Genomic DNA, 23,885 nt, shown 5'->3' with positions numbered 1-23,885 from the left:
TTATTAATATTTTTTTATCGATGTGGTGCCATTTTAGACTTGTATATTATATATAAATAATTATATTTATATGATATAAAAACAAACGAATCTATTTATTTGTTTAATATATACCATTAAATAAAAAATAAAATTATATATACAAAATTATTATATTGTTATCGAGCTGATTAGTAAAATTTATTTAGTTGTCTATGTAAATATACCTGATAAATTTGACTCATACATGATTACTCGGATCGATTTATCCGAGTAAGATTATCCAAAATTGATGCGAAACCTGAAATAACCCGAATCGATCCGAATTTTAGTTGGACTGAAAGCAATCCGAACCAAAATTAACTTGAACCGAAAGCAACTCGAATCGAAAGTAATTCGAACCGAAAGTAACCCGAATTTAGTTTATCCATACTCAATCTAAACCGAACTTCAACATGATTTTAACCCGATAATTGAATCTAATAAATGAATTATTTATTTATTATTATCTAATTTTAGAATTGATAAATAGTAAAATCATCTATGTTTTATTCTTGTTTTTTATTATAATACTAGTTAATCACCACTTCTAGTAATAATTTAATGTTCAATATAATTTTTCCTCAATTAAAAGAACATCTCTATGTCTGACAAAATAATTTTTAGCTCTTAATTTGAATTGTGACAATATATATTTACATAAAATTATTGATTTTAAAGATTTATTGATTCAATTGATTAAAACTAAAACTTCTAACTTTGTATTTGAGATGTGATAATATATATTCATATAAAATTCTTAAATTAGACTTAATAAAAAAGTAACACCAAATGTTATGACGATAAAAACCAACAACTATTAGCCAAAAAATCTAAAGTTTGACTCTAAAATCTAAAGTTTGACCCGAATTGAAACTGATCTAAATTGACTCGAAAATTTAATAGTTGACCCGAACCGAAGCCAACCGTTTCGATAATGACAGGATCCGAAGCCAATCGATCCGATATTAATCTAACCCAAAAAATCAACCAGTTTGATTTTGACCAGACCCAATACCCAACTCGAACTGAATTTCCATAGACCTTAACTAAACCCAAATCAAACCGATCCGATCTAAACCGAATCTAAACCAAAGTAATCTAGACCTAAAATTACCTGACCCGAACCTAATCTGAATGACCCGACTGACACCTCTATATGTAAATTCATGACGAACGCAAGATTTTTTTTATGTTAAGGGATCAAATTTCTAAGCTTTTAAGAATGAACAAACTTATAAAATTTCGAAGGGCCAAAAAAGATTTTTAATAGAAAATAAATGAAAAGCTTTAAAATATATAATAATTTTAAAATTTCAGGGGACGATTGCCTGTCCCTTGATCCATTCTTGTATGTATTTATATCTGTGTAGACATGGACAGAGCTAGTATATATGAGGGGCTATTTTTTTTTTTAGAAATTTTTTATATAAATAAATTAAATACATAAGATTTGAAAAAATAAACAAAATTATATTACTCTTAAAAAATTGACACCACTTAAAATGAAATTGATCCTACACTGTTTAAAATTAATTTTTAAAATATTTAATAAAAATCTAGAATTTCATTCTAATCCAATAAACATTTACTCTTTGTGAAATCTATTATTAATAATAATAATAATAATAATAATAATAATATATTCATCAATGCAACATAAAAATATTTATTAAAAAAAACTTAGCCTAGTATAACTAGTTAAAAATGTAAAATCACTTCACAAAGATAATCATATCAAAGAATATTAATTTTTTAGTAAAAATATAATTTAAATTTTGAATAGATTAGTATTAAAATAGATTTTAAAAAAAACAATGAGAGATGTACATACTTACACTAGTATAATTATGTGTTTATTTTAAGTACCAAGATAATTATAGATATAGATATTTCCATTGATGTAAATTTGATATTTAGAAATAAACATATAATTAGACTACGGTAAATATGTATATCTAGATTAATGCGGTGAAATTCAAATAAAAATAGAGGAAGATATTATTCGAACATTTTTATAAGAAAATATCATCAATAAATAAATTAACTTATAAACGAGTAAATAAACAAACATTTTCAAGAACATTTAATAAACGAATATAAACAAATATTATACGAACGATTTATGAACAATCATCTAATATTCTATTCTTTTAATTACACTCTTATTTTAGCCGTATCATACATTAATTTATGGGTATTGATATTATGTATTAATTTGTAATTTTATTTAGATATTTCAATTTCTTAAATTATGACACCATAATTTAAAATTTATAACTCCTCCCATGTGGGTAGATATAAGTTTCTATTAGAAAACTAATTACGTATAAAACCATGCAATGCACATATACACATACACATGAGCAACACGGGAGAAGAAGGGTTTCTTTTTTAAAATGTCAGTGTTGTTTCATCTGCTTCTGCAATTTGTGATTTTAGGGTTACTAGCTAGCTAGGACGGGGACCATTTTAATAAGCCTCTACTCTCATGATTTCCATGCAATTCACTCCATAACTCCATCCATTTTATATATTTTAAGTTTCTTAAAATAATAACTAGCGATTGTTGAAGCATGAACTCATGCTTTCGTGAGTTCACATATGTTGCTGTTAGTTTGATGTGTGCACAATTAATGAGTAGGTTGTTAGCAGTTTGTTGAGTCTGTTGGAGTGGTTAGGAGCAGTTAGAAGGCTGTTAAGTCTATGAACTCATGTATAAATGTACTGCTGAACGTTGAATAAGATATACGCTTCTGTATATTCTTGAAAACTTCAAGAATTGTATGTGAATTTCAACATGGTATCAGATGCTAGTGTTCTGGTGGTGTAGAAGGAGTTGTGTCAGGGTCCTGTTGAGCCAACGTTGGAGCTATGGTGCTTTCGGCCTCTCCTATTTCCGGCGGTGCTGTAAGCAGTGCTGAACATTTGGTAACTGCTTCCAGAGGTTTTACTAACAAACGGTTGAGTGTGGTGCTCGATGAACGGAATTTCTTGCTTTGGAAACAACAGGTGTTGTTGACTGTTAGGAGTCATCGACTTGAGAAGCTGCTTTCTGGGGCGGCTGTTTCTCCACCAGCGACGGTTGTGCTTGACGATGGCACGGTTGTTGAAAACGAAGATCATGAAGTCTTTGTAGCCCAAGACAGTGCTTTGGCGTCGTGGTTGTTATCTACGATTAGTCCAACCTTGCTACCGCACTTAGTAGGGGCTGAGACAGCTGCGCAGGTTTGGAAGACCGTCAATAAGGTCTTCGCCTGTAAGTCTACAACGGCAGTAATGAATTTGCATTACCAGCTGAAAGCTGTTCATCAAGGAGATTTAGGAATGCGCAGCTATATCTCTCAAGTTAAGGAAATATGTGATGCTCTAGCATCATGTGGTAGTCCAGTGTCTGATCTAGAGCACATTGCGACTATATTGAATGGGTTATCGGCTGAATATAGGCCGGTGGTTACTGTCTTGTCAGCCAGTCGTGACGCCTTGAATCTGGAAGGAGTTGTATCTGTTCTAATCGATGCTGAGACTCAGCAGAAGAACTTCAGTAAGTTTGACAACATAACAGCTGCGGCTAATGTTGCTCAAGTAAAAGCATCTGTGGATGATAGAACCAATCGGTTTACCAGACAAGATCAGGTTACATCGGAGAGGCAGTCCACATATAGTGGTCAAGCTGGTCGTGGTCGAGGACGTGTCAAGCTACAGTGCCAGCTGTGTGGCAAGAATGGTCACCTCGTGAATAGGTGTTGGTACAGGTTCGATAAGTCTTTCTTGGGTGTAGATGAGTCTGATTTGAGGAATTCTGATTCAAGGAACTCATTTAAGGAACGAGTGCCCACGGCTAATGTTTGTCAATATAATTCTAACAAGTGTTCCTGTGTAAATAATACAAATGGAGGTACAACAGGGTTGGATGATCAAGAACGGTTCAAGCCTCTTGCAAACATGGCTGCCACGAATTCTTCTCCACGCTCGTGGTTTGTAGATTCGGGGGCAACTCACCATATCACGCCTGACGCTACAGAAGTGATAGATGGCTCGGATTATACTGGAGCTGGTAAGCTGACTGTAGGCAATGGTAGTGGTTTATCTATAACTAGAATTGGTAAAGCTAATGTTAGTACTGCATCTCGTGCTTTAATATTGAGCGATGTGTTGCATGTGCCTTCAATTACTAAGAAATTGGTATCGGTTTCCAAGCTTGCTAGGGATAATGGAGTGTTCTTAGAGTTTCATGCTCAGCATTGTGTGGTTCGGGATGAAAGGACCGGTGCTGAATTACTGCGAGGAAGAGAGACTGGTGGCTTGTATGAGTTCGATGGTGTTATGTCTACTCAAGGCCGAATTGCTGAAGCAAATATAGCTTTTAAATTCTAATAACAGCTATGTACTGTGGCATGATCGTTTAGGTCATCCGTCTTATAAAGTCTTGTTGCAAGTGTGCAAACAATGTAATATCAGTTTGCCTAGTGGTTTTAATAAAGAGGTTCTTCCAGTATGTGTTTCGTGTCATATGGGCAAAAGCCATAGGCTGCCGTTTTATGCTTCTGAAACTCAGTATGAACAACCGTTTCAACTAGTATTTTCTGATTTATGGGGTCCAGGTCACATTGAGTCGAATGGCTTTAGATACTACGTCTCGTTTGTAGATGCCTTTTCGAGGCATACTTGGGTGTATTTACTGAAGAGCAAAGGGCAGGCTGTTAGTGCGTTTCAGCTGTTTCAGAAGTTGGTTCGAACTCAGTTTGGACAGGAGGTTAAGGCTGTGCAAACGGATTGGAGAGGTGAGTACCGGTCGCTATCTGTTGTTCTTGCACAGTGTGGTATAAAACACCGAGTGACATGTCCTCATACGTCTCAACAGAATGGGGTTGTTGAGAGGAAGCATAGGCATTTGTTTGAGATGGCTTTGACCTTATTAGCTCGAGCTTCATTACCGTTGAAATACTGGTCCTTTGCAGTTGTAACAGCAGCTCACTTAATTAATAGATTGCCAACTAAGGTACTTCAAGGCCGTACTCCGTTTGAGAGATTGTTTGGGAAAACCCCTACGTATGATCATTTGAGGGTGTTCGGCTGTAGATGTTTCCCTCATTTACGGGTGTTTCAACCGTACAAGCTTGCGTACAGGTCACAATCGTGCGTGTTTTTGGGGTACAGCATCAATCATCGAGGATATCAATGCTTAGCATCGGATGGACGGGTGTATGTGTCTCGGCATGTCGTTTTTGATGAGCATGAGTTTCCATTTGCTAAGTCTGGAAGTGAGAAGAATGAGATTGCTGTGGGAAAACCGTGTAGTAGAGCTTCGTTGGTTGTAATTCCTGGTGCTCAACGTGTTTGTGGTAATTCAACACAACCAGTTGTTCAAGAGAGTCAATATACCCCAGTGTGTACTAACGGTGTGCCAACAGTTGCTGAAGTTGGAGCATCGAGTAGTAGGGTGAGTCGACATACTGAGAATGGAAGTGTTGGTGGAAGTCAAGACAATAGCTCGGTGGGGTTGGAGCAAAGTCAGATCAATGAGGTTGGTGGTGTGTTGGTTGATGAGACAGGCCGTGTTGAGACTGTTGCTGAGATAGACCGTGTTGAGGCTACCTCAGTCTGTCCTTCGGTGTACAATGAGCATCCAATGGTTACACGCAGTAAGCGAGGGATTTTTAAACCAAGAGTTTTTGTTGCACAAACTCAGGGCAATGTTGGAGAGCCAAGCTCGATAAAGCAAGCGCTTCAAGATCCACAATGGAAGGAAGCAGTATTGGCTGAATATGATGCGTTGGTGAGGAATGGCACTTGGACGTTAGAACCATTACCAAAAGGGCGAGCAGCAGTTGGCTGCAAATGGCTATTCAAGGTTAAGTTTAATGCGGATGGATCTGTGTTGAAGCATAAAGCACGTCTTGTGGCGAAGGGTTACTCACAAGTACCTGGCCATGACTTCGGTGACACGTTTAGTCCGGTGGTGAAGACTACTACTGTAAATGCTGTGTTGTCTCTTGCTGTGACTCGAGGTTGGAGTTTAAGGCAGGTGGATGTTAACAACGCATTCCTTAACGGTGAGCTTGGAGAAGAGGTGTACATGGTCCAACCACCGGGTTTTGAACGAGTGGCTAGTGATGGAACTCGGCTTGTTTGTAGGCTGAGGAAGGCTTTGTATGGATTGCGACAAGCACCACGCATGTGGTATGCCAAGCTGCGCAATTACCTGCTGGAGCTCGGGTTCTGTGATACGAAGGCTGATGCGTCTTTGTTTATCCGCCGAGTGGGTGATGTTCGTATAATAGTGCTGGTATATGTCGATGACATTATCATCACAGGTGAGTCTAATGAAGCTATTAATGAGGTGGTTAATCTACTTGGTGCGAAGTTCTCGTTGAAAGATCTGGGAGAACTCGGATACTTCTAGGTGTTGAAGTGCATAGGACCTCTGAGAAGTTGGTGTTGAGCCAACGCAAGTTTATTAAAGAGTTGCTGGAACAGACTGCTATGCTTACTGTTAAACCTGCACCTACACCGATGGTGGTTTCACCGAAGTTGACTAGTGATGCCGGGAAGCCGCTTTCGGATGCATGGATGTATCGAAGCATAGTCGGTTCCTTGTTGTACTTGAGTCATACAAGACCAGATATCGCCTTTAGTGTTAATCGGGTAGCTCAGTACATGCATCGACCTTGTGATGGTCATTGGCTTGCGGTTAAGCGGATATTGCGTTACTTGAGTGGAACGATTGAATGTGGCTTAGTGTTTAGACGTTCTTCTGCAGCTGAAGTTTGCAGTATGACTGCATTTGCAGATGCTGACTGGGCCAGTAATGTTGATGATCGTAGATCGGTGTCAGGATCATGTGTGTTCCTTGGTTGCAATTTGATCTCGTGGAGTGCAAAGAGACAAAAGGCTGTTGCTCGTTCAACAACAGAAGCTGAATACCGTAGTATTGCTGATACGGTTGCTGAGGTGATTTGGGTGAAGTCCTTGTTGACTGACTTGGGGGAAGAAGTTGATGCGGTACCGGTCGTATGGAGTGACAATACGAGTGCGGTTGCCATGAGTGCTAATCCGGTGTTTCATGCACGGTCGAAGCATATAGAATTGGACATACACTTTGTGCGTGAAAAGGTAGAATGTGGAGCTGTTCGTGTTAGTTACGTACCAGCAGAGCATCAAGTGGCTGATGGAATGACCAAACCTTTGGCTAAATCTGCACATGTTCTGTTTAGTCAAAAAGTTCAGGTAGCTGAAACGAGAACAACCGAGGAGGACAGGGAGAATGTTGAAGCATGAACTCATGCTTTCGTGAGTTCACATATGTTGCTGTTAGTTTGATGTGTGCACAATTAATGAGTAGGTTGTTAGCAGTTTGTTGAGTCTGTTGGAGTGGTTAGGAGCAGTTAGAAGGCTGTTAAGTCTATGAACTCATGTATAAATGTACTGCTGAACGTTGAATAAGATATACGCTTCTGTATATTCTTGAAAACTTCAAGAATTGTATGTGAATTTCAACAGCGATAGACTCGAGATGATCGGAAATTTCAAATTTTTATATAATTTACGATGAATAAAAAAATTATTTAATGAGATTTCGTTACGTGGACATTTACTCAATAAAAAAAATTCATAGATAGAAATGGCTCCACGCCTCTCTCTCTATATAAACATCTTTGCAACCATTGAATCGAATGGCAACATGTATAAACTATAGACAGCGAAGGGTGCTCGTGAATCCCTCACGAGTCTGCATGGCCATGCACGGGCTTCCAAAATTCCATGCTTTCTTCTTAAAGGTAACACACGATAGGATTGGATGGGCCATCTTTTTATTTTAATAATGCTTTCCCTTCGTCTTCATGCATGTAATCTTTAATTTCCCATATATATATATATATAACCTCCCCTTTCCAAATCACAGCACACCATTCCCTGCTAGTGGCACAATTAGCTAATTTATATTTGATATGATGATAAAAAGTGATCGTCAAATCTATTGGATTACAGATATTTATATCTGTAAAGTGTGATACTGAACAGCTTCTCTCATTATATATAGTCTTCCAGTTCAAAGATTTATTCAGTGATTACTTTCCAATCATGGTATGTTAAATTACAATGTCTTATATGCATTGCTTCTCTTTCTTCTTATTACGCTTGCCCCATGGATTTGAACGGTTTGGATTTGAGCTGATTCCATGTTTAGGTTGTTTTTGGGTTTTTTTTGGTTTAGGGTTTAGGTCAAAGATGGACCGAAAGAGTGTTAGGGTTCAAATCAAAGATGGGTCGTAAAAGTGTTAGGAAACGATCATATTTTTTGCAGTTTCAGATCCTTGCTTAATTTAAATATTTTCTTTGTAGTTTATGTTCAAACCATTTAAGGTTTAAATTGTTTTGAGTTCAAGTCATCCGAGTTTTTCAAATCAAGTTATTATAAATTTAGATATTGTGGTTATGGTCACTAGACTCTAGGTTCATTTAAACTTATTGGTTTAGATATGAAATGTCTACTTACTATTAACATTGATTCAAAGCCCTAATATGTGTCATAATTTTTCAACAGAATAACGACCGAAGGCGTCTTCGAAAGGTGGTGTCAGATGTTTCTTGGGAGATCGGAAAGTACATAGATACAGCATTAGAATCATCATCTTCAACGTCCACAATACTTGAAGAAGATGAAGTGGTGGTGAAGCAAGCGGAGTGCGAGTGCTGTGGACTCAAAGAGGATTGCACCGCGGATTACATCGCCAGAGTGAAGGGTCGCCATTGTGGGAGATGGGTTTGCGGCCTATGCTACGAGGCCGTAAAAGAAAGGTTAAACGGAGCTCCCCCGACGGCGGCTGCGGCCATGGAAAAGGCGGTGAGTTCTCACAGGGAATTTTGCCAGAACTTCAACAGCACCACCAGACTCAACCCCAAACTGTCACTGACCTGTGCGATGAGGGATATAGCTAAAAGAAGCCATGAGACTCGACGAAGCTCCACCAGTTTGGTTGCATCCAAGATTGGTAGAAGCACTAGCTGTGTCCCAAAGATCGATTTAAATAAGCACTCCCTGGTTTAAGTTCAACACCTCCAATTTCATGCTTTCGTTGGCTAAAAATAATATATATATATATATATATATATATATATATGACCCACATTATATCTAAATCAGTATTTGGTGTCTAAATTAACTATTAGGCTATCAGAAAGACTTGATTGATACATTACCAATATTTGAGGAGTTGGTTAAAATATATTAAAACTTTGATACTAATTTAGAATATTAATAATAGTTTAAAGATGCTTGTAAGTTGTAACATTAAAGGTTCCTCCAAACTACCAAAGACTACAACATGAGAAGGGCGCTTCAAATCTAATCTATCTCGATATCCAAACCCTAAATTCTCTTTGGATTTTCATACAAAAGACCAGTTGATGAACATGAAGCAGATACAGTTGACATTTTCATCATCGTTCTCCACTTTCCAAGCCACGGCTCGCTCATAGGAGACCGGCCTCGCCATGCTCGACAAGCAGATACCGCCTTGAAGGCACATAAAACCCTGCAAACAGAGACCACAAATGAATCAATCGTATGTTCTGCATTCAATTGTTATTTGTCAGCTTGTGTTTATATCACACCTGCTGCATTACTTGTGGGAACTCGGCGAATAGGGTTTTTCGTCCGTTCTCGTCGAAAATCTTTTCTAATGTGATGTCCTGGAGCGACACAAATGTCGTTTCGAGCATGTCGAGTCCAGCTTGATTCGCGAATGTGAAAATAGGTAGTGCCTAAATATATATTACTAAGCATCAATTATGGCACAATGGCAACCAGGCGAAAGGAGAAGTGTATCATGTGTTACCAAGACGACCTGGGACAAGGATAACATATAACTCGACTCGAAAAAACATGATCATTTTGAGTAAATACCTTCAAAGAGCAGCACAGAATTGCATCTGTGTGATGCCAAAGCATTTTCAGAATGGATTCACTTCCCTCATGTTTGAGCAGTTCTGACCCCATATAGCACCTGTAAAGAGACGAATGATCCGGAAATATCGGTTAACACAAATCCGAATGATGTAACTGATGTTAACAACAAGCTTCATATCCAGATTGCTAGGGAATGGACAATAAGGACTTTGACAGATGCACCTATAGCTTTGACAAATCCAACGAGCAAGTGTTTGTGCTTCAGGGATACCAGGGGATGACCCTAAGCCAGCATGAGAACTTAAGAAGGCAGGAGAGAGTGCTAATGCCACCCTTTGAACCGAGGCGATAATACTACGGACGTATTGTCGAGCCATGATTGCCATGTTTTCCTGAAGGTGGATCTCATACACAAACTGAAATGCTATTGTCATCACAGATTTCGTGCTCCCAGAACGACCGGCATTATCCCCAGTTGCTCGGTTTCCGGAAGCCCCAACTTCAAGCGTAGAGGCAAGGTCAAGTGTACGATTTGGACTGGCCACATCCTACATTACATTTATGTATTCATTAATTGAGGAACTAAAACAAAAATAAAAGATGATCAAGCACACAATCTTATAACACTTACCATTCTGGAATCAAGGGGAATGGTTCGAAAACCGGAAGGAATAATAGGTGCATCCTCCGAAAACGAGCCATCAATGGGGGCAAAGATGAGTTCAGCACAAGAGCTAACCGCATTCTCATCAACTCCACTACAAAGCTGAGAGATTCATACAACAAAGACAATCATAAATCAACGGAGGAGTTAAATCGGAACTAAATATCAGCCCATGCCGTAAAATAACATCAGTTGATTGATTTTGGGTGAAAACTTAAGTACCTGCAAAAAGAAGATATCACTCGGCATGATCATGTCCTGATAGTGGCCCATGTTTTCAAGCTTAATAACCTCCATGAACTATGACAAAGAAGTGATAGCAATATTCAGGACACATTTTGATAAATGATTGCAAAGATTCTATTGTGAGTGCCAAAAACAAGTATTTGATCACTTACCTCTTCATGCTCTATTGTGTGAGCCAATGGAAGAATGACTTGACCCCCAAAACTTCCCCCTCGAGGCACCGGCAAGCTACACGGTCCAGCTTTGACAGCAGCAGCAGAATAAGCATCAATGCCGCTGTCTGCCCACTCTGATCGGTGTTCTCGTAAGAATCTGAGAAGTATTGCCGGAGGTACATTCTACAAATATAATGAAAGCAGAGGTTTAATATCTATAGATCTTCTGATGTAATTGACATACTTTTGATTCATCTAGAAACGGACCTGTAATAACATGGATGCTTTGGCACATAGAACAGCATTGCCCATCGAAGGAAATCCGTTACTATAAGAAAAGTTTACGTCCATCATCTTTCCGGGAGATGAGTTCACAAGGAGAGTAACGTCATCAACACCGTCGCTTTCCAACATCGTCCATCCTTCGTCAGTAAACCCATTAACAGCCTCGTTAAACCCCCTGGACAACAGAAAATGTTACCGTAATCAATCAAGAACAAACCTACTACTGCACATACATGGTGAACTTCGAAGAGCTGCACAAACATACTTGCTCAGTTTCTGACTAAGTGCACGTAGAGCTGCAGGTCTTCTCCCCCAACCGGTAACATTTGGCTGTGATATTTCCTGAGAAATCTGCCTCAAATGACGGAAAGCCTGCACAAATGTAAGCCTATGCCATGAGACATTGTAATCTCTTTATTTAGCCCCCAACTTACACTAAAATATATAGATGTAGGGAATAGTCTTACCGCCATTGTTGTCTTCTGAGCGAGTAAAGTTGAGGACTCGTAAAGCGGCCGCAAAACTTCAGGAACACTTAAAGGCTACATATAAGCAACAAGACATTTGAAACTGTCACCCCATGCAATAAAATTTTATATGTTTCACAAGGGAAGCAATGTGATGTATACCTCCAAGTCCATGTGATCAACTATGTGGATGATGGATCCACCCCCTTCACAAGGTCTAATCAGGTAACCACTAGGCAGCAATTCTGCTCTCACAAAATTTACTGCTGGTGGCATACTTGGACCATTTTGAGTGTTGTTAAGTGATCTTTCACATACCTAAGCATCGTACCGGAATTAAACGATTAGACTATAATAACTTTCTAACAACATTAGGCAAAGGAATAATGAAAGGTCCATATGAAACATACCACAAGGCTACCATCCTCCAAAACAGATGTGTAGCGCAGCAACCAGAAGTCACGAGCCGGTGCCAATGTTGTAGGTGCGTAAAGCTAAAAGAAGAGAACCAAATTTTGACACTTCCACCGTAAGTTATTGCACCATTAAATGAAAACTTCAGTTGCAAATTAGAAGGCGGGGGGGAAATTGTAGTCTACCTGCATATAAAGCAGTTCAATGGTTCCACCATTTGCAGTGGACAACATGTTTATAACATCCACAGCTCGGCAATCACGGTACCATGAAGGTCGATCTTTTAGGATTTCAGCAACCTACATGAGGAAAAAGGATAACCAGTCAATTCAACTATATATGAACAAAAAATATCCTCAAACCAGAAAGCAAAAACAAACTTACTCTTGCAGGATCTAGTCCCACAAGTCCGCATGCACGTGCAGCCACTCCAGTGCAACCATGAGAAATAGCAACGATTCCAATGGAATCCGGACCAGGCTGCATTGATAAGAAAGATATCAGTATGTAAAAAATGTTAAGAATTTAAGACTTCTTTGGTTAATTAGTATATTCATATTGGCATACTGAATTAGTTAACATTACTTAATTAATTACTTTATTAACAAGGTGAATGTTAAATAGTAATGGAAAAGAGGGACATATTAGAAACCAATAGAGAAAGTAGGATAATGGGGTTGTCCTAGATACGGACATAACCTTTAAGGATTCGAGTGTTGCTTAGAAGATCAGCAAGATAATGCACTTTGTTATCGATGTTATCAATAATGATAAAGCATAATTGAATACAGTTTAATATTAGTAAAAAAAAGGATAATGACAGTAGAGCAATAACCTTCATTCCAGGCATTTGGACCCACTCCACAGCAGTTCCAGTTGCCTTTGAAAGAAACTCTGTTAAAGTTTCCTCTGCAATGGACAAAAGTCTAGAAAACCATACAAATTCACATAAGCAATACAGCAAAACAAAAAAAACAAAATTTAAAGGCTCAATCTCATAGAGAAACGAAGATAGAAAGGGACACAACAATTTGGTACTAACCCTGCAGGGCTAGCATCCCTTGGAGGATGCTGAGAAGTAATTTGGTGACCACTTGTCACCACTGAGTCACAGCTCGTATCTGTGGTGGTTAGGGTCGCCTGCAACTCAAAAGTAGCTTCAATCAACTCCATAATACTAACAATTCAAAGCAAATCAAAGGTTTCCATGAAAAGGGTATTCAAAGCAAATCAAAAGGTTTTACTTTTACTAACATTTGAGTCTGTTGGCGAAAATAGCTGTTTTCATAAACAAGGTGTGAAACTTGCTTTTGTAGCCTATCATTCTCCTCCATTAACAGTTTGTTCATAGCAGTCAACTTCCTGTTCACGGCTTGGAGGCGTGAAGCCTCTTTCCTTTGCTTTTCTCTACATCTGTTGACCAAAACTCAAAGATCCCAAACTCAGAAACCAAATAAAACTACGATGAAATATGAAAAAAAGTTGGGAGATTATCTTATGGACCTGCGATTTTGGAACCAAACTTTGATCTGTTTAGGTTCGATGTTGGAGAGGATGGGCACTCACGAATGAGCTGTTGGCGACGCATAGAGCTTGGCTTGGGGCACTCATGGTAGACGCGCTCCAAAGCTTCAACTTGCTCGGGCGTGTACCGCACGTACTTCCCGTTGTCCATTGCTATCTTTGTCCCTTCTTTGCAGGCTGAGCTCACCGCCATCATCGCGTCTAATATACCATCAAAACGAAGCATTCATTTCATAAACATACGTAATAAAAACGATTCAGTAGTAAAAAAAAAACAAGTTTAAGCTCATTTATACCGTTTTACTCAACTTTGAAGACACAAAGATCAACAGCTACTCCTCAAAAATCCATCTAAAAAAGTCCTTACTGCGGTGTACTCTTTAGAAACGAAGGAGGATATTTGTAAGACGAAACCTCTGAAACATGTTCCAAACAAAAGATGAAGAACAGCTGTTTTTGTTGGCTGTCTGGAAAGTGGTTTTTGGTATATGATGTTGGGTTTCCTTTGTTCTGCTTTTTAAGGGAGAAATGAAGGAGAGAAACAGAGAGACAGAGAGGGATTGATCGTGAAGGGGGAGGAATGGCGTGTTTGTGTGTGCTAAGAAAGGAAAGAAATGGACTTTAAAAGAAGAGAGACTCCTTAATACCAGACAGAATATCAGACTTTGTTTTGTTTTTCACAACGTAATCATAACGCTGTTGTATTTCTCTGAAATTTTTACTTCATCTTTCTCTCTTCTCCTCCCCTTTTCTTCAAACTTTTGCCCTTCTTAGCTTGCTTCTTTTCCACTCCCCAACTAAACTAAATTTCATACATTTAAGGTATAATCACATTATTACCCCTAAAGTTCACAGGAATAAACACTTTGCATCCTATTTTTTTTAATCATTTTATATCTTAACGTTTTTGTTTTTTTGTCAAAACATATCCTATTAGATGAAAATTGTTAATCGATTAACGGTTAACACATATTACTGACAGGATATTATCACATAAAATCAACTAATTATGTGACATGTGTTATTTCATTAGCGTGACACATATCACAACATTATTTTAGATGATTTAATTAATGTCACATCATTATTTTAATTGATACAATACATATCATATTATACATGTCACATCATTAATTGATTACATGTTAAGATATCATGTCAATTAATCGTTAATCATTTAAAGGTTTTTATCTAACATGATTGTTTTGACAAAAAATTAAAATATTAAGAGATAAAATGGTCGAAAAAAATAAATAAAACAAAATGATCATTTATACGAAAATTAGTGAATAATTGTGCTATTATACCTAAATTTAACATATTCATATTTATTTGAAAAATATATAAAAATGATAATTAAATTATATTCAAATATTATTTAAATAATAAACTTTCAAATATTATAAAATAGCCACTGCATCAAAATTTAAACATTCATTTTTACTTAAAAAAATCATCAATTCATCTCTAATTATTAATTGATTAAATTCAAGAGTTAACATTGAGAAGAAAGAAGATGAACAGGCATCATGAAGGAATTTGCATGCGGCTTCCATTTCTCATAACATATTACCACCGTTCCTCTGTCGTTATTCCTTATATTGTGACATAATAATCAAATATGGGTCCGCTCTAATTTTATATTTATTATTTTTTAAATTTTTCCCTATTTTATCTTTGAATAATTGATTCCGAGAACAAAACCATGTTAATCTCATTTTCGATCAAATTTTTAAAGGTGGACGATATATATTAATAATATAAAATTTTTATATTTAAATAGATAAATCAAATTTTAAGGTGGACACAATAAAATTTTTGAGTGGGCACACATATATATTATGAGAAAAAATTTTGAATTTTAAGAAGAAAATTCAAATTTTAATAAAATTCAGGGTGGGTACGTGTCCACCCTAAACCCAATATACGATCCGCTACTTTCGAATAATCTTATAAAAAAGTAAAAGTAAAAGAATTTAATAAATCATGTGCATCAAATAATTTGTGTAAAAATTTAAACTCCATATTTTTTTCTATTTTAATATTAAGCTCTAAATTATAAATAGGTCAAATGATATTCAAATAGGTAAGATTATGGAGTTTAAATTTTATACATTATGTATATCAAATAATGTTTCTTTTCTATATTAATTTTGTTATCCGTATTAGAAGTTTATAATTATTTTTTAATAACATCACATTTTATTCGAATATATATTTAAATATATCTTTACACTATAAAAATATATCTCTTAAGCAAGAGCTCGAGTTCGAATTTTTGTATATGCAAAAAATCATGTTGAGAGACTCACTCACTAAAATTTAGTGCGTGACGCGAGTCAATCAGTAGCGAAATTTTGTAACCAGGAGGTCAAAAAAAAAGTTAAAAGTTTAGCCTAATTTAAACTCTTTCCAAGTTTTCAACCTAGTGTCTTGTCTTCAACGGGCATCATAGTAATTCGTTAGCTAGTACTACGGTATTTAAACGATTAATTTAGTCACCGATTGAGATAAATTATCATTAATCGAGTTAATCGAATTTTTTTAAACCGTTTACTAAACTAATTTTTAAAAAAATATTAAATGAACCGAAAAAGTTTGTTTATTTCGGCCTGTTAAACAAATTAATCGATTTTTTTTTATAAAATTTTTAATTAGATTAATTTGATTATAATAGAGATATTTTTTTATCTTGGTTAAAATTTAATTAGGTGTTGATAATTTAGTGAATTTAGTGTGGTTAAAAAATAAAAAGATATTAATTTTTAATGGGTTTGAACTTAAAATATGGATATAATATATTTAATATTTTGATTAATTCGATTAATTAATAAATTTCGAATCAAATTAACATTTAACTGAATATTAAAAAAGTTAATCATTCTCTAATCGAATTAATTCAGTAACCGATCGAATTAATAATTTAATTCGGTCGATTAATTAGATTAAAATCTAATAGTGAACATCCCTGACTAGCTTAGTCAACTATGGGACCAAATCCAAATAATGTCCCTATTCAACCATACAAATTGTATATAAACTATCTGGTACATTAGTGTCGGAATTTACTGTTTCAACCATATATATAACATATGTTTTTCTATGTATTTTCTCTTAAACAAAATTCAAAAATCGATACTAAAATCACTAAATTAATTATACGGTGACCGTTGATCTCTAGAATCACTAAGTCTCTAAATGGGAATAGCAGGGACTGGTTCGAAATAATAACTGATACAGTGCAGTTAATATTTTTAATTTTTTCAAAAAATACAGAGAGTAGCGAATAAATGTGTGACAGGTAGCAGTAGCGTGAGGTCGACGGCAGCGGATCTTATCCGAGGCTGTGGTCCACGCGAGGGAGAGAGGCACACAAGGTGTGGCCCCGCACGCGTGAAGAGTCTCGTTCGCTTTACAACGTGCTCCTTACCAGCCCCCAGGTGTACCACCATGTCAGAAAAATTTCATTACAAAACAAACTTATCTTTACACTATTACAAGGGAAGTGTGACGTGCTACAGTCTATAATACGGTGAAATACGTTATCGAAAATATTAATATTATTTTAATATTTTCGATAAAAATTATTTAAAATATTATTATTTTTATCGAAAATATTATTGTTGAGTACTTTACTAGTTTATTAATATATTTGGTAAAACGTTACTTAAAATATTAATTTTTTATACTGAAAATATTAATGTTGGACAGTTTACTGAAAATATTAAAAAATATTAATTTTTAGGTAATTTTTTTTACAGAAAATATTAAAATAATAATAATATTTTTGATAATATATTTCCTTAGCCGTATATTAATCGTACGATAGAATTTCTACTATTGCAAGTCGTTGAAACATGCAAATTATTCCCATGTTCCGGAATGGACAGTTTAGATAACTCAATAATACAATTAAAAAGAAAATGCAAATTAAATAATATATTAAACATGGTAAAAATAGTTGTGCCCTTCATTGATAATGTCATTTAAGTTATGGTCAAAGATCGAACAAGAGGAGAGTAAGCGGAGATAGTTGCACTATTTTAAAATTTTAATTTGTTATATATTTTAGATATAATTTTAAAATTTTCAATCGAAAATATATTTTCACAACTATAAAATTTTATGAAATCAATCTCTCTTAAAATTTTACAAATTTACTCTTAATATAAAATTTTATATCCGTCTCTGATTATAAACCAATCTCCCATCACCACTTGTGCTAAAATATGTTGTCTTATAAAATATAAGTTACAAAAAGCTAATACTCCTAATTCATATATGGGCATAGGACCCCAACCCGACCGATTTCGATATGATCGGTCGAATTTTTTAAATGTAATATTTGGGTCGGGTTGAGTCGAATTTTTTTAAAGGTGATGTTCGGGTCGGGTCGGATTCAGGTTTAGGGTGAAAAATACCCGACCCGACCCGACAAAAAATAATTTTACCTTATATATTTAGGAATAATTACAATAATTTTCCTCAATATATTATTTTTTCAATTAAATTATTATTTTTATTGAGAAATGACCATCCAGCTCAGTTGGTAGAGCACAAGATTCTTAACCTTGAGGTCGTGGGATCGAGTCCCACGGAGGGCATTTCATAATTCGGAGGTCTCTTACGGAAGCTGTTCTCAACCTGGTGTTGGGGGTAGCCTACTATCTTACCTCCCCTTTACCCCATATATATGGGAAAAAGGACAGCCATTTTTATATTATTTTTATTGAACAAAAATAATATTTTATTATTATTTCAGTTCGGTCGGTTCGGATTTTATTTTAAAAAAGTCGGGTCGGATTCAAGTCGAGTAGATGGTATATATTATGTGGGTCGGATTTCAAGTAGATAAGTCATTGTTCTCGGATCAGATCGGATGGACAAAAAATCTGACCCAACCCTACTCATGCCAATCCCTATTTATATATCAAATTATTAAAAAATAAAGAAATAAAAGCTCAAATCAAAGATTTTTCTCATTTATTAAGCTAATACTCCTAATTCCTAATTAAGAATCTTGCGAGTACAATTCAAGTTTAAATATATTTTGGCTTGTGTGTGTATATTAAAAGAAAATAAAAGGGGGGGGACCATATGGTGTATATAAATAAGCATGGGGAGCTTGTGGAAGTGGGGAACAAAGACCACTAAAAATAGTACGCGTGTTGGCATCTTTCGGTGTGTCAGATTTGGGCTCTCACTCTCCGGAAAGCTTGACTTTGCGTTGCGTCAACCGTAGCACACTTTTCTCATACACCCCCAATCATGTGTTTCTCGGAGACACCTTAAGGTTAGCCAACAATGAAGAATGGACGCAATAAAAATGTAATAAACAATTATAATAATTTTAGTTGAGTGTAATTTAAAATATTAATTTTTAATATTTTTGATTAAACAAAAAATATTAAGAATAAAGTAATATTTTCGATTTTTAATCAAAAATATTACGAAGAATGTGTACAACCGAAAACTATTGAGAAAGAATTAATATTTTAAGTTACGTCCAACTAAAAATTTACATTTAGGCAAATAGGTAACTTTTGGCCATGTGTTAAACCCAATTTATCATTTTTATTTATATCCTATTTTTTCATTAATTTAGTCCTCGAAGTTGCTCAAGTGCATCAATATTTAAAATATTTACTATTGTTTATGATGTTATGTTATGATTTAGGGTTTATGATTTATGATTTGAATGTTATGTGGTTTATGATTGAAAGTTTAAGATTTAAAATTTAGGGTTTTAAATTAGAAGTATGATATAGAGCAATACAATTAAACGAATTTAAGGTTTAAATTGATGCGAAAACACAATAGAAACAAAAATAATAAATTGAAGCGAAAATAAAAAGGTGGCCCTTAAGCTTTCTTTTATCATATTTTCGATTGTACATTTTATCTATAATTATTTAACCTTAAATTAAGTTGTCGTACTTTATACATTTTATCTACCATTCATTAACCTTAAACTAAGTTGTCGTGACTTATATATTTTCATATTTTCGATCATATACCAACCGAGTCTCATATTAACTTGTGGGATTATTATAATATTCAAAATTATAGGGGGGAAACGAAATATAAGTGACAAATTAGAGTTCCCATAATTGGATTAAGATTGGGTTCATATGATTCTACCATGTGCTACAATTAACAAACAAATAGACAAGAACAAGGGTGTGATCTAAGTTTGTATGGTAGATTTATGTCCATTGCTTCTGTCATAATATAATAAAGTTTTAATAAGCTTTGCAGAGAAGCGAAGCACGGCCTGCCACGCGACGCCAAGCACAAGTAAACATGGGGAAAAGGGCAGTGAAAGCGAATAAAAAAAACAAGGTCTAATTATGACTTTAATCCCTTTCTTATTCTCAAATCTCAGAATTGTAAACAGATCATGTCATTAATCACTGCTGTTAAAATAGACCTACCGATTACATTATGAAGTAAAGGGACAAATTCCGTTAAATTAAAGTAAAAGAGATTAAATTTCAAAACCGTATCATATTATAGGGGCTGACATCAGAAATAGACCTAGAAGTAATAACAAAACGACAGTGGAGAGCTAAGCGTGGGCCGACAACGCATTGGTGGGCCCACTTAACGGCGCGGAAATAGAGGATTTGGCCCACACCTTGCCCATTTCCGACATGATTTGCTTTGATGCTTTCAATTATCTTTCTTTCTTCCTTTTTTTCTTAAACAAATTATGTATTATTTTATTTTGATTAAAAAAAGGAGAATAATCCGGGTTGGCACTTTAAGAGGTGTATATATTTATGAATAAATTATCAAGTTAGTGGGGCCCACCTGTGTTTGCTTAGTGATTTTGATTAATTAGCTAATTGAGTCATTAGTAAGTGCTTATGTGTTTTTCTTTTAAATGGGAAATTAGTAATATGTTTGGGCCGTATAGCCCACGAAAGTCGGGAGAACCAGGGATGGGCATGGGTTTTAACTTGACCCGATATGATCGGGTTGGATTTTAAAAAAATTTTGGGTCGAGTTGGGTTCTTTTAGAGAATACATCCATGTAAGATCGAGTTGATTTTTTAGAGAATAGGTTCGGGTCAGATTTGTGTTTAGGGTGAAAAAATTTGATTCGACCCGACCCGAAAAATAATATAAAATAACTTATATATTCAAGGATAATTTTAAGAATACCCCTTTTATATTATTTTTTTAATTAAGTCTCTATTTATTAAATAAAATTAATAATTTTATATTATTTCAGGCCAAAGTCCGGTCAGAATCGGATTTTATCTCAAAAGTCAGACCGAGTAAAATTACTCTAAACTTGAGTCAAGTTGGATTTGGATGGAGATATAAATTTGTTGGGTTGGGTCATGTTAGCCGGAAACCCGACCCATGCCCATCCATGACAATCCATGCCGAAATGTTGACAATTAGTGAATTTATAGTTGGGTCACCATATTTTAAAAAGTCACTCAACAAAGAGTAATGCAAATTTTAGTTGCTCAATTTTTGGTTGTGAAGTGAGTAAATAAATTTAAGGGTTAACTATGCATTTAGTACTTAAACTATCAATTTTGGTATGTTTTAGTACCTAACCTTTCAATTTTCAAAAAGCATACATAACGTTTAGTTTTCATTTCAGTTTAGTATCCTGCCGTTAAAAACATAACACATTTAGCAATTAAAAAAATCAGATTTGGTCTGTTTTAGTTACCTAAACTTTCAAAATTTTAAAAACTTAGCGTTAAATTTTGAATGAGATACTAAAATAAAACAAAAACTAAAGTTTGTAACGACATGATACTAAAATGAAACAATAACTAAACTTTAGGTATGATCTTGAAAAAAATTTGAAACTTTAGGTACTAAAGCAAACCAAAATAATAGTTTAGGTATTAAATTCATAATTTACCCTAAATTTAAAAATATATTTTTGAACTTTTTACAAGTTGGTGTAAAATTAATTCTACATTAGCTTGATATTTTTATTATAGCGTTGGTTTTATAGTCGTTTCATTCGGCGCTTTTACTAGCGATAATGTTTTTAGCGGCGCTTAAAAACACCTTTATAGGATTAAAAAACGTCATTAAAAATTTATTTTGCTGTAGTATTGTAATCTAATCATTGTTGCTTGCAAACTCCTCCATGCATATGAGGGTCTAGACCCTAAGGAGGCCATTAGTGGGCTCCATGCATATACACTGGTAAAAAGCAGATCGGGATGGAGAAAACGCCAAATGATTCGACCAAGCAAAGCTAGATTAAAACCCTGTAGATCCCGGAATCCACGCCCTCCTACTCGAACCGGATTGCATAGTGTAGACCAAGCTAAGAGAGGCCAACCTCGTTCAGATGGATGCCCCGAGCACCAATAATCACGAAAGCCTCCTACTCGAACCGCTGTGCATAGTGTAGACCAAGCTAAGAGAGGCCAACCTCGTTCCGATGGATGCCTCGACCACCAATAATCACGAAAGGCTCGGACGATCTCATCCACTAAACCCTGTGGAAGTAAGTAACAGCCCATAAGATAAGTTGGGATTGACTAACCAACTACTTTGATGAAGATTTCACGGCCAAAATTGAAGTTAAATTTAAGGAATGTAAATTATCCATCACTTAACTTCCCTCGGTTGTTTCAGTGTTTCATTTTCTTTTAATACCATTGTTTCAATTTTGGCTTATACATTTTAGGTGTTTAAACTAGATCTTAAATTAACTTTTGGTGTTTAAGTATTTTTTAAAAGAATAAGTGCCTACCGTTGAAAAAAAATCGTTAAGCGACACATGTCACACGTTCATACTTTTTTTTAAAAAAATATTTTTAAAACATATTTATTAAAAATTAAAAAGTATAAACGTACGTGTGTCACTTAACAATTTTTTTAACGGTAGACACCTAAAAGTATAATAGAGAAAACATTAGACACCTATTTTTAACAAAAAAATTCTTTAGGCACCAAAAAATTAATTTGAGTTATAATTGAGGCACCTAAAATTGTATTAAGCCTTCAATTTTAAATATACAAAAGGCACAAACCAAACAACCTCGGTGGTAAAGGAATTGTTGTTATTCCTTGAAGTCCGGAATTTGAGTATCAGGAATGTCAGGGGTGTGAGCATGCATTGTCAAATGGTTGAGAGTTATTTTTGAACAAATAATAGTACCTTGTACTTACCACAAATTATTCAAAAAAATACAGTAGAGGACTAAACTCTAAATATGCAAGAATACGGGGATTGGAATCACATTTTTAGCCTATTTTAATTGATATCTTTCGTCCTTTAAATTTATGAAGTGGCAGCCAAGCTATCCTTGAAGAGTTGCATTACCATTCATAGTGAAAAAGGCTATTTGCTTTCTCCACTATCATGAATTCTTGGCAATAATTCTGTTGGTACGTTGTATTCTCATTATTTTTTGTTCTTTAAGTTTTTGTTTGAAGATCAAGTTGAATTAATTTGAACATATAATTAAAAATAATCTCTCAATTGTTATGACCATCATGCAGTTTGCTGCAACTATTGTAGCAAGAAAAGTGCCAGGCCAAGACTGTCATGATGAGATGAAGGAGAAGCCGATGGCGGAAACGGTCAAATCGACGGAATCCGTGGGAGCCGGAAAATCTTTCGTCAAGGATTTCGAGCCGAGAGATGATCATATTTTTCGATTTTACTCGGACAACGAAGCTCAGACTCAAGAATCTGCGAACAGGAAAATCTCTGCAGAAAAATGCTCGTGTATCTGCCTAAATTGAGAGATCACTTGAGATTTCATGGAAGAATATTATATGGTGATAATAAGTTGAATAAAGTAGTGAGCTTTAGTAGAATAAGCTTAGTGTGTGTATTGTGGTGAAGTGGTTTGTAGTAATTGAAGAATTAAATATTCCAAGCGAGTGCTGTTTCTATTAAATAAACTTCCGGTTTTTAACTATGGAGGATAGATTTCAAATTTGAGTATAATAGAGGGGCTAAAACCATAATTTGACCTTTGGATTTTTCCATTAAAGCATGTTGAACCATTTACCCTCAGCCTAACGTTTTCGACCATTTCGTGCCTTTAACTTGATCCATAATCAACCTTTAGAAAGCACAATAGGCCATGGTCGGTATTCTTCTCTTGTCCTTCAATTTCCCCTCAAAGAACCTCACCCAATAACAAGTCTCTTAAAACACCACATCTTTGCCTTCATTATTCCTTATATAATTCAATCAT

General features: G+C 35.3%; 1 pseudogene; it reads right to left on the bottom strand.

The window, feature by feature from the left end:
- Nucleotides 1-9,313: 9,313 nt before the first annotated feature.
- Nucleotides 9,314-14,408, bottom strand: LOC120141361 (annotated as a pseudogene).
- Between the last annotated feature and the right edge of the window lie 9,477 nt (nucleotides 14,409-23,885).

The sequence above is a fragment of the Hibiscus syriacus genome, unplaced genomic scaffold, assembly GCF_006381635.1.
Source record: "Hibiscus syriacus cultivar Baekdansim isolate YM2019G1 unplaced genomic scaffold, ASM638163v2 tig00110796_pilon, whole genome shotgun sequence".
Lineage (NCBI taxonomy): Eukaryota > Viridiplantae > Streptophyta > Magnoliopsida > Malvales > Malvaceae > Hibiscus > Hibiscus syriacus.
This window is presented reverse-complemented; position numbering and strand designations above follow the sequence as displayed.